Here is a 16,415-nt window from a genome sequence, read left to right as displayed (position 1 = left end):
GGTAGGGGCAGAAAAGGGAGAGGAATCTGCCCGTGCGGGATCTATTTTTGATGCCCCCGATGACGTTTCTCAGCTCAGCAATTTTTTTTTACCTTCCAACTCGGATTTGGCATTCTTTCTTACAGAGGTGCCCCGTGTGGCTGCACAGGTCACACGGCCTCTGTTGGGGCTGAAAGGCTTCAGCCTAATTTCTTATAATTTATGTTTTTTTCATACTATAAATTCTTTATCGAGGGACCAGTGAAAAATCTGGCCTCTAAGGCCCCAACAAAGATCCCAGCCTAGCGACCCCTGCTACAGGACGTGGACGCGATAAATGCACTCAGTCTTCCCGCTAGGCCAATACGTCCTATAGATATTGTATCTAGGAAGTAATGAGTCCGTATATACCGGGTGACTCGAAACGTTACGCTGTCAGCCAATAGCAATTTTTTTTTTTTGCCTTGTAACAATTTTAAGGGAATTAAAAATAATTTAATACATTCATTTTTAAAAATATTGTTGGTGCTGCTATCTTTTTTCAAAATCAGAAGTGCCTTATGTGGTGATGACGAAGCTCAGGTATAAAAAAACTAAATTCCTCATCCAGCTTTGCTCCTTATAAACAAAGCTTAGGAAAAAACACTTTCCACACAAGCAGACGAAAGGTAAGATCATAAAAAGTGAATTTTTCCACACTCCACTTTATAGTAATATGCTGCCATCTAGTCTCAAATTTAAAAGTGACTCTTGTGGTGATGATGAAGTTTAAACTAAAACAACTATATTCTTTATTCCGCTCAGCTCCTTATAAACAAAGCTCATAAACTGAACTGGAAATTCAAACTGTAAGTTCGGTTATTTCATCTGAGCATGAGGAGACGTCCAAAACGAATTACCTCTTAATGAGCAGACGACAGACAAGAAGTCGGTTCCCTACAAGCTGAGCTCACAAACAGAACTGGAAGTTCGAACTGCCAGTTCGGTTATTTTTTTAGGGCACAAGGAGAAGTCCAAAACAAGTAACCTGGTGAGGAGCAGACGACAGAAATTCTGAGGCTTGCATCGAGCTTATATTACTGGAGGGAGCATGAGACGTTAAAACCCAAACAGCTCCGTGATATGATTGGCTGCCGATGATGTAACAAAAATGAATGGGGCTGCGAGGGATTTGGTGAAGAAAGTGGCAGTACATGGTTGGCGTCGAAATTTCATTTTGTTTATGCTTTCCTTTTTCGCACCGCCATTTTCCCTTTTGCGCTTGTTTTTTTCTCGGGTTTTTAATTCGTAATTGTCATTCCATGACGAAAATAAACGGCCAACAAACAATACATTCTACTTCGACCACTGTTAATGCGTTCAGAACGTGAAAACACTCGGCTCAATATTCTTCGCAATCATCTGATTGAAAGCTATTGACATGAAAGCTATTTGACATGAGCTATTGACATGAAACTATTGAAAGCTATTGGCATGAATGCGAGGAGCATGTGAGTTGATTCGTTTGTTAAAATTATTCGTAATAAAGTGTCGAACTTCGATTTAACGAATTGTGTAAAACCGGCATTTCCATACCTTAAATTGAGAAAATTGTTTTATCGGGAGGGGAGGGGAGGGGGCGACATTAATGCAGATATATGTACAGAAACTTCCTCCTTAAATCAAGGAAATCGTGATACGACCATCATTAAAATTGCTGGGCAGGGGCGTTCTAAGAGCATCACGGGCCCAGAGGCGTACGCAGTGCCGGGGGGGGGGGGGGCTTCCCAAACCGACCAAAAATGAGGGACCCCCACCTGGACAGAAATTGTTGCCCACCAATTGCCATGCTTACTAATTTAAACCGGATCTCAGTCATGCTGCTCTAGAGGCCCTCAGGCTGTGTGTGGGGGGGGGGGGAGACCCCACACGCTGGGATGGTCCCATGCATTAAGATGACACTGGCATCGAAGTTACAGTAGCCTATTTCCTGCCTTAATGGTATGCCTTAAAAATTAGTAGAGAATCCAGCATATTGAAATTTGTAGTCCAGTCCAGTCCGCTGGAAAACCAAGGTTCAATGAGGATATCGTGATACATTTAAAAAATTGATTCCAATTTATATTGAATAAATAAGCTAATTAGAATAAAATAATGGTTTTTCCACTATAGGAAACGTTGAAGAATCGGGTAGTGATAAGAACATGGTCGTTATAATGTTTGTTCACTGTATTTCCATTAATTCATTTAATCTACATAAACAAATATCTTTAGTATCTGACATATTTCTTAAATTATATGTTTGTTTGCGTGTAAAGCAAACACAAAGCTAAAACATTTTTTTTTTGTTCAGCCCATCATGAAATCGCCAGTGGCGACAACTTTAAAATGACTGGAAATGGAAATTACGCCGGAACATTAACCCTTTAAGCGGTTTTAAAATTTTCCTGATGTGCATCGCAATTGCCACTTATGTTTATAAAAGTGTGCTAAAAGAACCCGAGATATTTCAGGGTGACCAAAATAAAGTACATCAAGTTTAACAAGATATCTCAAGATTGCCGCTGTAAGGGTTTACTGTGATTTTTGTGGGGCCAAGTGGGATTTTGCTGCTCCCACCACTAGAATTTGGTTAATGATTTTGTGACTGTGTTTTTTCCCCATGTAAAATTAGCAGCCCTTCTGAATTTTGTTGCCCCCCCCCCCCCCTCAGTTCTGGCCCTGAGTTGTGTTTTTGAAATACATGATTTTCTTTTTTTGGTAGATTTCGATCTTTGGAAAGACAGTCAAAATATTTCTATCAAAAGCAGCATCAGAATGATACAAAATGAATGTGGAAGACCTTTGTCTGTCATGGGTCAGGAAATTTTGCCAGCAGATGCACTAGCCATAAAGGTTGCAAAAGTCAGGGTAGCGGAAAGATGAATGTCTAGCTGAAATAATATTATTTGAAAGTTCAGGAATCAAAGTACAGCACTGGCAAAGTCACTTTGGGCAAACCTTTGGCTCTTACCAAAGAGAGGTAAGAAATTGTGATTCTTCCCCCTTCCTTAATGCATCTTTTCTAGTTATTGAGCTACCTCTATATTTAATGACATGTTGGTAGCAATGAAGTCATTAACATGCTAACCTACATTTTTCTATATTCAATTGTGCCTTCTTTTTTTTTTCAAAAATGTTATAGCCATGAAAACTACAGAAACAATCTAAAAATCAATGTTATGTTAGAAATAGTACCATGGGCCCCCTTAACCAGGGGCAGCTCGAGCTTAACGGCGGCCTGGGCGCAAAGCCTTGTGTGCTGCCCCTAAAGAAAACTCTTGCGAGAGAGGCTGACATTAGGGTTTCTAAATTTCTGACATTTTTGAGCCTCCGGGAACAGGATATTGTATTTCCAGACAATTTGGGAAATCACTTATTTACAGTGTAACTCTGTTTATATAACTAATTTATAATACTTTCTCATTTATATTACGATTAGGTTTAGCCTCAATTATTCTCTATACTTTTTTTAAAAAAAGTTATATTTCATTTATGCATCATATAACTTGAACTACACTACGTTTTCACTCCGATTTGAATCCCAAATTTTGGCAAAAATATCATTTCACTCAATTGATGTACATGGGAATTTTTTGAAATCTCACTTAACATATCGTGTATGTAAAACACTGCAATTAGACAAATACTTAGATTTTTATACACCTTAGGTTTTGGTTTATGACACTTAACAATAAATGGCAAAATATAATAAAATTTTGCAATGATACAGTCAATAGATTTTTAGAAATTGTGTTTTAAACCCAAGTAAAATGTCAAAAATAACATTCTTCATAAAACGCCATTAAAATTTTCATTCACAGATTAGTTGATGTAAAAACCAGGGTTGGGTTTTTGACATAAGTGTCAAAAACTGGTTTGAACCATCAAAATCTTAAATGAATGCTTTTGGATAATGTTTTGAACACAATAAGTATACAGTATAACATTATGAAAAACACTTTCATATGTTTCATTTTATCTACACTACTGATTACCTGTGTTCAATTTACTTAGCAAAGTGGAGCTGTTTATTCAAAATATGTGTGATAAGAGATCAGGGATAGGTTTCTTACCTCAGAAATTAGCTCAGTATTAAAACAGTCAAAAACTTACTGATGTCAAATAGTTTTTGTTAACCTGATAGATAGGTTGAATAACAAAACACTTTTATGTAAATTAACATGTTTTTATATTTTGAATTATAATTACTGAGCACAAAATTTCTATTTTAATATTTTAAATTTTCTGATCTACCCACAAAATTTTATTCCACATAAAATTTCTCGTGTAGCATCTGTTAATATACTAATTGTGCTCATTTATTCAAATACAAATACCACGCCACAACAGGCAAATTGCCCAACGAGGTGGCTGACTGAAGAACATCATGGATCCCCGAGCCATTTTTTGGAGGCCCTACCTACTACTGCTACACCACACATGCACACCCCCCCCCCCCCGCGGAACCCCCAACGAATCGGTACATGCGGGAGTGTACGTGTAGTGAAACCGGACGTGAAGTTTTTTTTTTGTTTCTCTGTAATGCTTGTTATGTGTAGTGCTGCCATCTGCCACCAGTTTTTCTAACTATGAGGAAGTGTTATGATTGCATGATTTATCGTTGTAGGACTGTTGCTCTCTGTGGCGAGACTTTTTAACAGGGAGATCGGCTCGCATTTGCGCCTTGAAGTTGGGAACCACAGAAAACCAACTTCAGCCGACCACCACTGTGGGGTTCGAACCCGGATCCTCGCATCGAGAGTCCGTCACTATAACCACTCGACCACCACAGCGGCTACCTATTCTCACCTAAAAATTTTATATCTTAGGTCATATAAATCCAGAGTTTTAACAAGTATTTTTAATCAAAGAACTGGCGGGACATGATGCCCATTGCATATTTAGATACAGCTTCAGTCAAAAAAACCATTGCATTATAAATGCTAGTAAATATACCATATCATAGTAAAAAAACTTATCCTTACTCATGCACTAAGTTACAAGAGTTTCTTAAGCATCATATACAAGCCAGCAATTGCCAAATTAGAGAAAATTTTAGTCTTACAATTTATTATTTTGATTGCTAGATATATTCTAATGTTATGCCCGATAAGGGTATCGCTTTGAATATCAGTGATTATTTAGATAATTTAATAATAACAGAAAACAACATTACATATATGATGTAAAAGAACTTTTTTAAATACCTCTCTGTTATGAAAAGAGTACAGCGGATGATTTATATCAATACACATATATAAGCAGTTAAAGAAATTTTGGAGGATCAAGAATATCATCTTGGATTGAAGAATATTAAATCGAGGAATATTAAATCATTCCATAGTTTTTCGTTCAGCATTTATGCTATGCTTTATTAAAAAGTGTATTTGTAAGAAAGAAAACGTATATTGTCCAAAATAATTCTTTAGAGTAGAAAGTTATTTTACAATCATATTAAGTATTTATTCTTTGTATAACAGTCACTTTGAACATTACATGTAATTAACACGTGCATTTCCAATGAGAATTTTTATATTGAAAAGCAATATTTGAGGTTTTTGATGTGAATGTTTAAACCGTCAAAAACTTGCCAATCCTGGTAAAAATGCAACTCTAAAGTGGGCATAGCTTCGGTTCTAAGCGTCAAAGGCCTGGTTTGGAATCACAAAAAATGGGGCTTTCATAAAAAATGAAGAAAAAAAACAAACCAATATTTTTTCTTCCAAAATGAGGACTCTTATAGTTTCTGATAACAATAACCAATTGATAACTATAGCCGAAAGAAACCCAGAAGCCAAATGATGATCTTGAGTCCTACTTGAACTACCCTCAAACAGGATACATGAAAACAGGGCAACTCCATTTTACATGTAGCTCAGGGCTTGACAAATCTCAGTCGACGTGGTGATTATAAAATGGGTAAATGGTCGCCTGAAATTCATGCGATTGTTAAAATGAAGTCTAAAGGTGGCACAAAATTTTCTGATTTTATTGCAGTGTGCCTTTCAACAGCAGGAGGAGTCATTAAGTCTCTGAAAAGTCGAAAAACATTATTTAGGACTGTTTTGAGGAAAAATCATGCTGGGTATTTTTTTCCCTTTAAGCTGAAATCTTTTTTTTTTAAATTCAGTCATGTGTTTAATTTATGTACTGTATGTGTTCCATAGATCCCTCGAGACAGTCTTTCAAGTAAAAACTCGATTTGGATAATTGACTGAAAATTTGAAGTTTCTTTTTTTGATCTTACCTTTAGTGTGCCTACATTGCCGGAAGCTCATTACAAAAGCAGCTTCACACGTCCATGGATTATAGCAGCTGATAATATTCAGGTAGCCTATTGATGCCATGTACAAGCAAAAATCATCATCAAGAATACAGAAATGTTTGTCAATGGGGGGGGGGGGGGGGTGTTACATTTTTTAATCTACAAAACCTCAGGTGTTGGAAGCTGAGGTTAAACCTCAGCTTCTAAATGCAAAAAAAAAAATAACAAAAGCCATAAGTCCTGATAACTGTCAATGAACTTTTGCCTATGTTACAATATTGGTCCATTCTATATTTTATATTAGTGATTGATAGCAATATCCAAATGATAGTATTATGCATGATTTCAATAAACCGCGTCTACTGTATTGTGTAAAAAGAATTTTGGCCTCCTCCGATACCCTCCATCTCCCTTGTCAGCAAAATTTTAAATATATTATAATAATGATTTCAAATATTTTCAGAAAAAAATATTACAAAAGAAAACACCTTTTACGTGCTATTGTAATCATTTTCAATTAATTTAAATCATTTTTTTAAAGGTTGGTAACTTTTAAAGTTTTTCTGTAGAAAATTCCTTGTCCGTCCCCCCCTCTCAGAAGTCAATTCTGCTCAAGTGTATTGTAGCACGTTTTTTTGTTCCATGCATGATGCTAAGGTGAAAATGGGGTTTCACCTGTTCTGCCATTTTTTTAAAACTATCCCATCTCTTTTGGAACACCATCTGTTTGCTCACCGTCCTTGCTTGAGTTAAAAACCTATTCCCAGCATCTGTCCTCGCTTGGGAAATTTCCCTGTTGTGGCCTTTCAGTTTGTATTTGTATTATTAATTGTTAAATGAATGTTTTTTTCATCATAACTGCTTGTCTAGTATTTTACAATTGCTTTCATTCTCTTTTCAGATAAAATGAAAGCTGGGGGTCTTTCTCCACAAAACACAAGATGATATCAGAGATTCATTAGTTTCAGTTCTGGAAAGGAAACATTTAATCATCAAAAAGACAACATTCAAAAGGAGTTTGACACTTTTATGCTAAGAAAGTAGAAATGATCGAAAGTTTAGAAAGTCCTTTGCATGTGCATAGTGGCTGCAATCATACGTATTGTAAATGAACATTAGTTGATATTTCTTCATCAATAAATACACTGCTGGCCACCGTAAATGCAACACCCTGAAGGAAGCATGCAAATAATATGAAATTTACAACATGCATTAGCGGAGGTGAGATATGCAAATGATTAGAATTTCAGCGCAGGCGCACATCACGCGCGCCTGTGGCGCCACTTCAAAGCGCTATTTAAGGCTTGGAGATTTCAATGATTTGAAGTACGGCAATTGTGTTTTTCTTGTGGTTTTTTCAAAAAAACGATCAATTATGCCTCGTAGAAAACAGCAATCATCTTTTGATCAAGTATCCGAGTTCGACAGAGGAAGGATAGTGGCCTACCGAGATTGTGGATTATCTTTCAGGGAAATCGGTAGTCGTGTTGGATGAAACCAAACAACTGTAATGCGGATATGTGATCGTTGGATGCAGGAGGGTACGACGGACCGACGTGTTCGATCGCATCCACCTCAGTGCACCACTTCACGTGATGACAAGCGTATTGTGCGTATGGCAGTGACGGATCACTCAGCCACATCACGAACCATAGCACAGCACATTCAGTCTGTACCGCATCATCCAGTGTCTGCGCATACCATTCGACGCCGTTTACAGCAGAGTGGTCTGTCCGCAAGACGTCCATTGCTTCGTCTACCCTTGACGCAGAATCACAGACGTCTCCGCTGCCAATGGTGCGATGAAAGAAGGATGTGGACGGCACAATGGAATGAAATTGTCTTTACTGACGAGTCATATTTCAACAGGATAATGCGCGACCACACGTGGCACGCATTGTCCAAAGGTTCTTCGTCAATCGCCAGATTGAATTGCTTCCCTGGCCAGCTCGCTCTCCGGATCTTTCGCCGATAGAAAACATGTGGTCCATGGTTGCTCAACGATTGACCCAGATTACATCCCCAGCTGCCACACCAGATCAACTTTGGCAACGCGTGGAAGCTGCTTGGTCTGCTGTACCCCAAGAACACATCCAAAATCTCTTTGAATCAATGCCGAGGCGTGTGGCAACGGTGATCTCCAACAATGGCGGCTACTCTGGCTACTGATTTTGGCAGAAACCACACTTCACAGAAGTCTATAAATTTAATCATTTGATGCTTGGTCAACATGTTATCTACAAAATAAATATTGTTGCGATATCTCTTGTCTTTCTTGGTGTTGCAATTTGGGTGGCCAGCAGTGTACTTCAATTTCAATTTATTTTGTGATTTATTTACAAAAATGATGTGAAATTTTCATTGAACTCTCAAGACTTGCTAGGATTTGGAGCGGAGGTGCTTTTGAACTTTTTCTAAACAAGTCTGATTCCTATCCTTTGTTACTGTATTAATTTATATTCACCAGCTTATGAATTTTGATATTCGAGAAGTGGAAAGGTATTTTGAATAACATTGAATTTTGGAAATATAAAGGTATTTGGGTATTGCTTTTTTGGCAATAATGGTAGCCTATACAAAAAAAATGTTATTACCCTTTGAGACCTTGAATTCAATGATAACACACCTACAATCCTTGAAGTCAGGGCTGAACTCACTAAGTTAAAAAAAAAAAATCTACAGCGAGGAAAAGTTTACCACATTTGTGCTTTCTGGGATCCAAGTCAATTAGCTCGAGAAAAACGCCAGTGACACAATATTTCTTGCACTGTCTCTACTGCAGGGGGCCACTAACTCTTTTCCCATAATATTTAGTGCAAAGCATGTAAAAACAATAGGTTGCTTGTTTTCCCATCCAAGCCATCATTCCTCTAGGATTAAAGCATAAAACTTGGATGAAACCTGATAATGCGAGCGCATACAAACGAACGAAATTTTGAATAGCTCAATTTATTTGTACAGTATTTCCAATACTGTAATATTTTTTTCAAGTGTAAAACCAAAGCATAGAAAGACTGGCACCGAAGAATTCAATTTGATAGTTTGTTGTTCGAACAACATTTCATTTTGTGTCAACGTCACTTTTCCAGTAATTAAAAAAATCTGCCAAATTACTGATCTCCCCGTTGGTCTCTGCTCAGTACCGTACGCAGGATTTTCTTAAGGAGAGGTGCTCATTTTTTTTCGCTGCAAAAAAAAAAAACCACTGATAGCTTGGGGAGGCCATATAGGTTCCCTGAGCACCCCCCCCCCTGCGTAGGCTTCTGTTTGGGGGTTTTGAACCCCATCTTGCGTACGTCAGCGGTTCTGCGCTTTTTTTTCAGTATGTTGCACATTAGTACAGCATACTCAGTATATATATATAATGATGAAAACTAAAAATATGAACATATAATAAATAAAAAATTATGAAAATTTAGAATTGTAAGAGATACATTATTAAAATCTAATGTGAGAGTTAATTATAACCCCATTGTTGAAAATTTAGAATGAATGAAAGAAATACGCAATTGAAAATTTATGACAAGTAATTATAAAATTGTATTTTTGAAAAAAATTTTGAGAATCGGTAAAAGCCTTCAATTGTCCATCAGTGCCGGGAGGGGGGGTCCATCCCCTCAAAACCTAAGAAAATGACAGAGATATATGTTATAACATGGTACATTCGTTTGCTCTCTATTACTCTGTCCCGTCCCCTCAAAAATAAATTTCTGGACAGGGCCGCAAGTATAGATGCTTTGTTAGCCGATGCAAGCACGCATTTTGGTGCCTTGTCCTTCTAATATTGAAGGTGGGGTTAATAGATTATATTTGCGCCTTCTCTGGTCCTGGGGTCTATTTGATCTAGTGGCTCTCTTATTGTTAAAACAGTATACTGATAAGAATCATGACCAAACGTTTTTCGCTTATAAGCTAGGAAGTGAAAAAAGTTTAGTCCGTGTGATTACACTGACCAACTGGAATCTTGCCATTGACCCTTCGCTTCAACATTACTGTAATGCAAGGATACTCAATCTTTAGGAGAGCGCGGGCCACTTCCTCGTTGATTTGAAAATGTGTCACGGTCCACTTAGTTCATGTGGAGATATACCGTGGGCCACTTGAGTGATCTGGAGCTGAGCCACGGGTAACGAGTAATATGTGGAACTGCACCGCAGGCCGCTTACGTTCTCTGGAACTGTGCCGCACATCACTTAAGTGATCTGTAAATATGTCGTGGGTCACTTGACTGATTTGTAAATGTGTCGCGGGCCACTTGAGCAATGTGAACTGTTCCAAAGGCCCCTTAAGTGATCTAAAATGTGCAGCGGATCACTAAAATGATCTGGAAATGTGTCGGGTTCGCTAAAGTGTTCTAGACCATGCCGCAGGTAAGTGATCTGTGTATGTGTCGCGGGTCACTTGAGTGATTGATGTTAAACTGTTCCAAGAGCCATTCAAGTTCTCTGTAAATGTGCCACGGACCGTTTAAGTGTGCTCTGGAACTGTGCGGCGGTCACTCAAGTGATCTGAAAATTTTTACAAAATTAAGTGTGAGGTCGCAGGCCTCATCAGATAAGTCTGAGGACCACAGTTGGCCATGGTTTGAGCATGTATGAAACAATAGCACAGTAGTATTGAATGCAACCAATATCTCAAAACGAGAAATTTCATGGATGGGAAATTTTCATTAGAATTAAAAATTCACGGTTTGAAAAAAAAAAAAATGTTCTCTCGAAGACGAAAATCCACAAAATGAGTATTTTTACTAGAAATGACGTGATAACGGGGGGAAATTTTACAATTTTCAGAGTTCTACGTAATTTTGTCCCGTAAAATACAGATTACATGGTCATACGATTTCCAGATACAGTTCTGTTTTGAAAGATAGCAACATAAGGTCATCTTGGCGACTTGTTTCTAAGATGGAAAAATATAATTTCTTGCCAAATATGATAAACTAATAAAACCACGTTAGTACGTTTATACTGACGTCACTCCCTCATCAGCCAATCATATCACTGAGCCATTTTGGGTTTTAACGGCTCGTGGAGGGAGCAGCATCCAGCCACCGCGACGACAGCGACATCAAATGCAAGGAAATCACATCACTCGTTGAAAACAAAGTTCTCGCCTGGCAATTTGCCCATAGAAAGGTACAGTTCGGTCTCTAAATATTGAGTTTTAAAGATTAAGAAGAGGATAGAGAACTCATCTAAAGATGAAAAAAAGTTTAAATTATTTCTTTCATTAATACTGGAATCATTTCTTTCATTAATGCTGGAATAATGTTTTTCGTTAATGCTGAAAAATTTCATCAATTCTTGAATTTTCCTCATTAATTCTGGAATTTTGCTTCATTATTTCTTGAATTTTCTTTCATTAATTCTTGAATTATTTTCTTTATTAATTATTATTTCTTTCATTACTTCGGGAATAATTGCTTTCATCAATTCTGGATTTGTTTCTTTCATTAATGCTGGAATTATTTCTTTCATTGATTCTGAAATTATTTCTCATTAATTCTGAAATTATATATCATTAATTCTGGAATTTTCTCTTTCAATAATTTTATTATTATCTCTTTCATTAATTCTGGAATTTTCTCTTTCAATAATTTTATTATTATCTCTTTCATTAATGCTGAAATTATCTCTTTCATTAATGCTGAAATAATCTTTCATTAATTTTGGAATTGTCACTATTATCAGTGCTGAAATTAATTATCTCTTACATTAATTCTGGAATTATCTCTTTCATTAATTTTGGAATTATCTCATCGATGCTGAAATTATTTCTTTCATTTATTGTTTTAAATTCCTGCCATAACAAAATAACGGGGGATTGTGTTTGTTTTCACCGAGTCACGTGATGTTCCGATGTGAAGATGTTGGGGGTCACCGTTCTCAGCACTGCCAAGGCGGAGACCGCTGACGTCATACTCTCTCTAGTAATATAAGATCGATGGAGGCTTGATTTATATGCTATTGGTGCTGCCATCTAATCTCAAAATTTCAGGCAACTCATGCGATGATGAAAAGAGAGAGAGTTCTTTGTTATTTTTTAGCATAAAATTTTTTTAAACGAAAATTATACGGTAACAAAATTCTGCATTTGCAATAATCGATTTTATGTAGAAAAAATAATTGTTTCTTTCCATAAAAAAAAATCGGACAATATGGATGATGGAACAAATAAGTGAAAATACAGATTATGTGGTCTTCAGATAGGTTACCAGATTCAAAACTGAAAAAGGAGGAGGCCTGGTGCGAACCTTAGGCAGCACCGTCTTAACGCATGCCCCCCCCCCCCCGGGCCGTGCCCGAAGGGCCTCAGGAGAAGAGGTGCCTCAGAAAAACGAGACGTGGTTGAATTTTTCAGGTAGGGCATCCAAAAAATCCCTTGGCTCGGGGGTCCATGATGCTCTAAAGACGATCCTGCCTATCAGCCCCACCCTTGTGGGGAGTCATGGAATTTCAGAGTACTTGATTCCTTTACTTCTATTAAATTACATTAATTAAATAAAAACAGCAATAAAAAAACTCGAAAAATGATCAAAGTTATCGAATTGCAACGTGTATTTGATAAAGAGATGATGAAGCGCTTTAAAAGTATGTCAAAAATTTATGTCTGTTCAATATGATTCGAGCCACGATGAAGTGTCAGCAGGTGGACCATGTGCTAATTATTATTAATTATTTATGAATTTTGTAAAATTAATTTAAATGTTGTTCCCTCTCAATGGATCGTGTTTGATTACGATCCAGACCATCAACGCGTTCCTGAAATAATGAAAAAAAAATGAGTGTAATAGAATGCGTTCATTTTGTGAAAAAAAATTTCCCCTTTAAGACTTACGTTCGTAACTCGAAAAGTTTGTAAGTCGGGGAGCAACTACATAAACAATTTTTTAGACGGGGGCCGCAAAATATTTTTCGCATTGAGCCGCGAAATTCTCTTAAGCCCGGACATGTCTCCTATTTCTGAATTTAAACATCTCAGGGAATAATGCAGTTAAAAACATGTAATTTGTTTGTTGGGTTAAGAAGAGAAAGGTCAACAACTGTCTAATTGGAAGTTAGAGGACGGGGGGGGGGGGATCGTATAAAAATTTATATATTTTTATTTTCAAAACTCTTATATGGTGATTTCTGGTCTCATTTTGAGAATTTTTAAAATTAGAACCATAGCACTACGACGAACGGTTGATGAGATAAAGAAGACCGGACACACCCCGCTTCCCCATCTCGGAGAGATATCGAAGCGTTCCCGAAGGATGGGTGTAAAGGGTGAGATAAAGTAACAACACTCTAAAGAAAAACCATTGAATGTTAGAATGGTCATAATATTACCAATACGCAGGGCCGCAAGTACTGGGGGGGGGGGGAGGAGCAGGTGATTCTGGTGCCCCGGGCGCATCACAAAAGTAGGCGCAAATTTCACCATTCAACCTATCCTTCAGCATTAGGGGGGGGGCGCCTAAATGAGTGGTTGCCCCAGCTAACCAATTATCCAGTTGCGGCCCTGCTAGTAGGTATCTTATTTCTGACGAATCACCGTTATATTGGGTATTTTTTTAGATGCATTCTCAAGTTTGTAATTTACAACGGGTAGCATTTCTTTCATTTCTATAGATCAAACTACACCATTGATCTACTAATAACCCACAAAAATCATGTCCTTATTCTGTAGAACTTGGTTTACTGCATGGGCCTGTCTGGGCACTTCTGGGTGTCAAGTGACAATTAGATCTGGTTCCGATTTTCAAGAGTAAATATGCAAATAGGAAGGTAGGACTTTTTAGCTAGGTAGTAGTGCCTCTCTCAGAAAAATCGCTTTGTATGTGGGCGTATGATAATGTTAAGACAGCCCTGGGCGTACTTTATGAAAATTGTGAAAAGCTAATCCAAAAACTCAGCAACGATGTCTAGTTTGCAATATTATTAGTTTCTCATCTTTTGTGCCATCCTTGTGATAATGGTCTTCAACCGCACAATCAAGTGTTCTTAAAATTTTAGGATCTTCTATCGCAGTGTTTCTCAACCGCCGGGCCCTGGTATCATTCATACCTGGCCGCGAGAGAGAGATTAGCCGTTTCATTTTTCCTCATTCATTTACCGTTGGTCGTGTGTTTGACCGAATAACAAAAATCAATGAAACCGGGCCGCGGGCTTGAAAAGGTTGAGCACCACTGTTCCGTCGGATGATCAATATTGAAAAAAAAAATTGTACATTAAAAAAAAATACCATTTGATACCTTTTTGTGGTTGCCCTTTAGTGTCCCCTTAGCAAAATCAGCGGACGACGATATATACTGACAGCGCGTCTAGTATTAATGCGATTCGTGGTCAGCGCACTCCACATGAAAATACTCGACGAATACGCAAGCATTTATACAACCATCCGTCTGTCAGTATCAAATGGGTCAAAGGCAATGCAGGAATAGCGGGGAATGAAACTGCGGACAGATTGGCTAAAGAGGCTCTTAATCGCACAACGGAAGAAGTTGCTGCCACGCAGTCACATCAAACATGGTGGTCGGTTGAAGTTGGTTTTCTGCGGTTCCCAACTTCAAGGTGCGAATGCGAGCCGATCTCCCCGTTAAAAAGTCTCGTCACAGAGAGCGACAGACCTACAAACAGCACAAATTAATTCAATCATAACACATCACTCACTTCCCTTCTGAAATATAGATGGCAGCACTAAAACATCAAACAGAACACTATATATGCACTCAGACTGTTGGGTACACACACAGTTACACTTCCAGCTGAACTCACTAGGTAGTAAATCGCCCATAAATGGTGATAGACCTGAGTTGTGCTCGGTTTGAAAGAGAAAAAGAAAAAAGTCACATCAAACAGGTGCTAAAAAATGACCTGTTACAAAAGTGGCAACTGCTATGGGACAAGAATGCACATAAAGATGCCTATAAGATACAGAAACGCGTCCGTTTGAATAGTACCATTTGTTCTAGACCCTAGAGCATAGGTTCCCAACCTTTTTTGTCCCATCGCCCCCTTCTTCAGAAATTTTTTTTCTCCCATCGCCCCCCAACGCAATCTAACCCATAGGATCCTATGTTATACCTGTAGCTTCTACCGTCCCCCGGAACATTCCATCGCCCCCCAGGGGGCGTTAACGCCTACGTTGGGAATCACTGCTCTATAGAGAAAGTGATTATAATAACTGAGCACGGCCCATTACCGATGTATCTAGAACGTTTCAAGAAGTCGGACAACGCCATGTGTGCTTGTGGTGAGATTGGATCTTTATGGCATTACCCTGACATCTTGCCCATATACAAAAAAATTTCATTTTGGTGCTATCCCCGAAACTGTGTTTCAAAAGGAGAGTTTTGAAACACAGTTTCGGGGATTTTCCCGAGACTCAAAGGGCTCTTCAAACAGAGTTTTGAAGAGCCCTTTGAGTCTCGGGTGCGGTGGATTATATTGTTCCTCGATAACAACTTACACCGCATACATACTAAGAAGACTGGCAGTGCGCGTCTGAGCGGTGGGAGCGATGACGAGTTCAAACCGACAAGAGGCCCCAGTGATTGATCTTAAGAGGAAATATGATCTTCGACCTCGTCGGCGTCAAAACAAAAGTAACCGGTAAATGGAAAACAGAAGCAAATTCACCTGCAAGGAGATAAATCAAGTCATTGATGGCAAGGACGTATTAAGTGTGATTTATTTACTCGGCTATAATGAATTGTGCTGATATTAGTTCACCCGGTGACGATTGCTTACGTGGCCTTTATCTCTTCCACCGTCAGTCGTAGCGGTATGATTCCAACTTGAAAAAAATTCTCAAAAGGTTTTCAAAAATTACACTACACCAGTTTTGAGAATGAAATACACTGTGTCGTAAAAGTCCCAATAAGAAAGTTGTTGTCCTGAGGCCAAGAAAAACATTTCTACGTGAAATATTCACTAAGATATTTGAATTTAAAATCGGGAAAAAGTCGGGAAAGGACAGTAAAAAAAAAAAGGGAAAGAAGCGTTTTCCCTTAGTTTTTGCTGTTCTTTCTTAACTTTTTCCGGTATTTGAATTGGAATATCTTAGCGAATATTGCACCTAGAAGCATGTAACTTTTTTGTTAGCCTCAGGATAGACAGGGCAATAACGTTTTTAATTGGAAGTTAGAGAGCAGAGGGACCGTATG

The 16,415-nt window shown here is 38.1% G+C and overlaps 1 protein-coding gene and 1 long non-coding RNA gene across 3 annotated transcripts in view; one reads left to right on the top strand and one right to left on the bottom strand.

Moving 5' to 3' along the window:
• The window catches only part of LOC149080750 (ras and EF-hand domain-containing protein-like), an 87,992-nt gene that overhangs the window by 33,659 nt on the left and 37,918 nt on the right, over positions 1-16,415 (bottom strand). The gene's annotated exons all lie outside the window — the stretch shown is intronic.
• Positions 1,337-2,978, top strand: LOC149080751 (uncharacterized). The gene is made up of 2 exons (XR_016193385.1): positions 1,337-1,469; positions 2,723-2,978. It is a non-coding gene; the product is annotated as an uncharacterized LOC149080751 (long non-coding RNA).

Source organism: Pholcus phalangioides, unplaced genomic scaffold, assembly GCF_987345545.1.
Source record: "Pholcus phalangioides strain wild (caught in Gottingen) unplaced genomic scaffold, Ppha-v1.0 ptg000010l_1, whole genome shotgun sequence".
In the NCBI taxonomy this organism is placed as follows: Eukaryota; Metazoa; Arthropoda; class Arachnida; order Araneae; family Pholcidae; genus Pholcus; species Pholcus phalangioides.
The sequence above is the reverse complement of the archived record's forward strand: the minus strand, read 5'-3'. Positions and strand labels throughout refer to the sequence as shown.